This window comes from Oreochromis niloticus, unplaced genomic scaffold, assembly GCF_001858045.2.
Source record: "Oreochromis niloticus isolate F11D_XX unplaced genomic scaffold, O_niloticus_UMD_NMBU tig00007269_pilon, whole genome shotgun sequence".
In the NCBI taxonomy this organism is placed as follows: Eukaryota; Metazoa; Chordata; class Actinopteri; order Cichliformes; family Cichlidae; genus Oreochromis; species Oreochromis niloticus.
This window is the reverse complement of record NW_020328456.1, coordinates 6,207-11,640: the sequence shown is the minus strand read 5'-3', so window position 1 is coordinate 11,640 and position 5,434 is coordinate 6,207. Positions and strand designations below refer to the sequence as shown.

Genomic DNA, 5,434 nt, shown 5'->3' with positions numbered 1-5,434 from the left:
TTTTCCTTTGTTAGAAGGTGACACATATCATTGCAGACCATCTAAAAATGAAACTGCTAAAACTTGAGGAGACTAGTGAAGATTCAAGACCGTGATCTCTCTCAACTCTTCACTTCTCATCGTCATCCTCTTCATCATGGCAACTCTGAAGAAGGGAGAAAGGTGAAAAAAAGCATACAAACTACAGACTGATTACTTCGGATAGATATAGCCACATCAGCGACGGGAAGTTCCAAAGCACTGAGGCATCAAACTGAGTATTTTCGGTGTCACCATCTTTGTTTTTTTAAACCAGATGTTACGAATGATGGGAGGGCCGGTATCTGCTGCTTTGTGCAAAGATGAACAAGATGAAACTTGCCAGAGTTCTACAAAATGACCTGCAGAGGCCCATCCATCCATCTCCCCAAGCAGAGAAGCCCAGACCTCCCTCTCCCAGCCACCTCCTCCAGCTTGTCCGGGGAAACACCAAGGCGTTCCCAGGCCAGCCGAGAGATATAATCTCTCCAGCGTGTCCTGGGTCTGCCCCGGGCCATCTCCCGGTGGACATGCCCGGAAAACCTCACCCAGGAGGCGCCCAGGGACATCCTTGTCAGATGCCCGAACCACCTCAACTGGCTCCTTTCGATGTGGAGGAGCAGCGGCTCTACTCTGGGCCCCTCCCGAATGGCTGAACTTCTCAGCCTATCTCTAAGGGAGAGGCCAGCCACCCTTCAGAGGAAGCTCATTTCCGCCGCTTGTATTCACAGTCTCGTTCTTTCGGTCACTACCCACAGCTCGTGACTATAGGTGAGGGTAGATCGAACGGTAAATTAAGGGCCACTGACATGAATGTCTCTGATCAACAATCAACAAACGACTTTATGATGGTGGCCTGGGGACAGAGCTTCCTCTTGTCAACCCTCTGCTGACTGCCCAGCCGTCTGGCATTTGCCGTAGAATACCAGAATGGTCCACCACTGGTGCCCTGTGCTTTTCACAGATGATAGCAGGTTCACCCTGAGCACATGTGACAGATGTGAAAGGGTCTAGAGAAGCTGTGGAGAACATTATGCCGCCTGTAACATCGTTCAGTATGACTGGTCTGGGGGAGGCATATCCATGGACAGACGCACAAACCTCTAACAGACTAGGTAATGGCACCCTGACTCCCATTAAGTAATGGGATGAAATCCTTGGACTCACATCAGACCCTATGGTGATGCATTGGATCCTGGGTTCCTCCTGGTGCCTGACAATGCCTGGCCTCATGTGGCTCGAGTATGCATGTAGTTCCTTCGGAATGACAATGCCTGATACCACTAACTGCCCCCCATGCTCGGCTGACATAGATCCAATAAAACACCTCAACTTTTCCAGAAGTTCGGTGATACCCTGGTCCGGATCTGGCAGGAGATCCCCCAGGACACCATCCGTCTTCTCATTAGGAGCATGTCTGTCAGATCTTTCTGTCTGTCAGATCCATGCACACTTTGCCTGGCAAAGTGTGCAGTGAGATTGAGTCTCACATGCTTTAATTTTTTATTCGATGTGTAGGTGTTCACCACAAACAGTTTTTTATTTTTTATTTGGGGAACTTGGTTGATCCTAAAGCTAAACACACCATTCTTTGTTTATATATATGTCATGATCCAGGTCAGTGTTCAGTGGTTTTCTGTCCTGGCCTTGCGCTCTGCATCTGCCTTTTGGGTGGAGCCCTGGTTCAACACCTACACTTCTCACGCGTTTTCCATCTGTGGCATTCAGCAAGACAGTATTTAAAACCAGTGTTGCCATCAGTTCTTCACCAGTTCGTTTCTTTGTTCATGCCAAGTACTTGATCTCTTTTGTGCCTTTAGCAATCTCGTCAAGTCACCACCTTACTCCTTCCTCTGGACGCTGGTCTCCACAGTCAAATCCCAGCTTCATTCTGCAACTTGCTTCTCTCGACTTAAATTACTCACTGCTCTCACCTGCCTGTCCTCCTGCCTGCTGCTTCCTCTGCATTACTAGAATACAAGGCTGGAACCCAACTCACTCACTCAACACTCAGAGGCTACCCGCCTCCAGAGCCACCTGCAAGACTCCTCGTCAGAGATTTCCCTGCCACGTATTCATGTCTCACCATAGTTTATTCTGTGATTTCAATAAAACTTGTGAAATCTTATTTCCGCTCTGTATTGTGTCTGCACTTATGTTCACTCCCACGTACTGCTCTCCCGGCCTTGACAGCATGAAGTGTCTGAAGAAATATACCCAGCAGACCCAATTCGGAGTGCAATCACTAAGCAGTGATATATTAACAGTGTCCTAAACCAACAACAACTCTACCATCCAGAAGACTAGTTACTAGTGCAGCTGCTAGTGCTACTGTTAACAGTGCAGCTGCTAACATTTGGTTAATTTGCCACAGTTTGGTGCATCTGTTTTTAATTTCTTTTCCCTCTCTTAGCTTTTCAGGCCACACTAAACTATTCTACACTGAAGGTAGGGAGGTGCCAGTTGCAATAAGTGATTTGATTAGGCAGTACAGCGCCCTGCAAGTAATCCATCAGCCCAAAGCATCATCCCTGGTCGATGACAAACAGCACACAGAACAATAACAGGTTTTTTTACCGTCTATGCTAAGCCAGCTATGTGAGTTTCAATTCAAAAGTGTTTAGTGTTGGTACTCAGCAACAGATACCTTAGCCATGATGTCTGCGTAGGCCATGTAGAGATGATCCTCATCCAGTTTACTGCAAAAACAAACACATTCACCAAAGTTAGCACAATTATAGCTGTATTAAGGAAAATAATTTTGGTGCACCACTGACTGAAATGACATCTTCTCATTTAACAGTTTTTCATTATTTTGATGAATATTTACATGTTTTATATTTCAGATTCTTTAAAATAGCCGCCCTTTGCTTTGATTACTGCTTTGCACACTCTTGGCATTCTCTCTCCATGAGCTTCATGAGGTGGTCACCTGAAATGGTTTTCCAAAAGTCTTGAAGGAGTTCCCAGAGATGCTGAGCACTTGTTGGTCCTTTTGCCTTCCCTCTGTGCTCCATCTCATCCCAAACCATCTCCATTGGGTTTAGGTCAGGTGACTGTGGAGGCCAGGCCTCCATCACTCTCCTTCTTGGTCAAACAGCCCTCGCACAGCCTGGAGGTGTGTTTGGGCTCATTGTACTGTTGGAAAATAAATGACGGTCCAACTAAACACAAACTGGATGAGATGGCATGTCGCTGCAGGATGCTGTGGCAGCCATGCTGGTTCAGTGTGCCTTCAATTTTGAAAAAAATCCCAGCAATGGTGTCACCACCAAAGCACTCCCACACCATCACACCTCCTCCTCCATGCTTCACAGTGGGAACCGTGCATGTGGAGACCATCCGTTCACCTTTTCTGCGTCACACAAAGACACGGTGGGTGGAATCAAAGATCTCAGATTTGGACTCATCAGACCACAGCACAGATTTCCACTGGTCTAATGTCCACTCCTTGTGTTTCTTGGCCCAAACAAATCTCTTCTGCTTGTTGCTTTTCCTTAGTCGTGGTTTCTTAGCAGCTATTTGACCATAAAGGCCTGATTCACACACTCTGAACAGTTGATGTAGAGATGTGTCTGCTACTGGAGCTCTGTGTGGCATCTATCTGGGCTCTAATCTGAGCTGCTGTTAACTTGCGATTTCTGAGCCTCGGGACTCGGATGAATGTATCCTCAGCAGCAGAGGTGACTCTTGGTCTTCCTTTCCTGGGGCGGTCCAGTTTTGTCATAGCGTTTTTTCCTGACTGCACTTGGGGACACATTCAGAGTTTTAGCAATTTCCCAGACTGACTGATGGGCTGTCATTTCTCTTTACTTACCTCATTGGTTGTTGCCATATTATAAATTAATACAGTTGTCAAACAGGGCTGTCAGCTGTGTACCAACCTGACTTCTGCACAACACACCTGATGGTCCCAACCCCATTAAGAAGGCAAGAAACTCCACAAATGAACCCTGACAGGCACACCTGTGAAATGAAACCATTTCAGGTGACTACATCACGAAGCTCCTTGAGATAGATGTGCTTGAAGCTGTTGTCCTGTGAGCTGCCTATCACACAAGCTGTTAACTCTCAGAACCTTGTCCTGTGATTCAGTCGTGTCTTTGGGTCTGCAGACCTCTTCCTGTCACAGTTTGTTTCTCAGTGCGTTTGATGGTGAAGGAAACTGTACTCACTGACACTTTGACTTTCTTTGTCAGGACAGACCTACATTTTTAAGTGTTATGATGGTCTCTCTCTCTTCCACTGTTAATGGTCTTTTTCTCACCATTTTTGTAGCAACACACTACTTACTGCAGTACAGTACTGTTCAGCTGATGCTCACAAGGGTATGGCACCAACACTGCTTTATGCAGACAGAGGGGGTTGGAATTAATCCAAGTTGGAACACCTGTAGGAATTAGTAGCAGCAGCTTTCAAGGCTTGATCAACCTTCACTGCTGCAGAACAGCTTTGAATTGTTAACCCATGTTGTGTCCCTGAAAAAGGCCTTTTGGTATAATTCTGAAATGTACATTATTTTTCAGTTTTGGGTAACCTAACCTCTGGCAGCTCACCACTTACCTTTGTACCATTTCAAGCTATTCATTGGACTTTAACGACATGAACTGCAACAAATAACTGGAAAAATAGGGACTTTTAACAGGTAGTGTGTAAAATACACACCATTTTTCTGTTAGGGCTGTTCTGCTGAACAGCTGGATGAGCTGATGCAGGGGATCTATGTGTTTGTGTTTCTGCCCCTCCTCTTCCTCAGATGGCTCCTGTTCACCTGGTTTCTGAAATCAACACACATTCACAAAGTGCTAAAACTCTGCTATACACTGAAGAAATTAACACATAATTTGCCTTCAAAACAAGCAAAAATTCCAGAGTAGTCAGAAGAATTCCACTCGTTTTGTTTTTTTTAAATGAAATTAACTTACAGCGAGGTCTTCTATGAGTTTATCTTCAAAGTAGTGCTCCTCTGTCTCCATCCAGGACTTTTCATAGCCCTGCAGGAACAAGTTTACAGCCCGGTGCCTAGTATGAGAGAGATACATGGATGACTAATAACTGTTTATCTACCCATCTTCTGCTGCTTATAAAGGGCTGCACTGTAGGTGCAACATATATCCACAACCTTTCCTCACTAGCCCGAGGTGTGGCTGTAGATGAGGGTGGGAAAATAATAAAGTGCAGAATTTTAAATATTTCTTCTTCATTTTACATGTGTGTGTGTTTGAGAACATACCTTGGCAAGTTATAGAGTGGTGCCATCCTGAAGCAAGCGACGACATCTCTCTTCCTCTGTTTTGAAAGCAGTTTGTGCCACACAGCCTTCTTACTGCGCTGAGGATGCTCCACCTGAAGACACAAACTGAACCACTCAGTATACTAGATATTTAGTTGGTGTACCTTACCATCTGGAAGCCAT

The 5,434-nt window shown here is 45.5% G+C and overlaps 1 long non-coding RNA gene across 1 annotated transcript; it reads right to left on the bottom strand.

Moving 5' to 3' along the window:
* Positions 1-2,604: 2,604 nt before the first annotated feature.
* On the bottom strand, positions 2,605-4,742 carry LOC109199221 (uncharacterized). Its single transcript, XR_002059680.2, has 2 exons — positions 4,684-4,742; positions 2,605-2,717 (listed from the first exon to the last, which is right to left on the bottom strand). It is a non-coding gene; the product is annotated as an uncharacterized LOC109199221 (long non-coding RNA).
* Between the last annotated feature and the right edge of the window lie 692 nt (positions 4,743-5,434).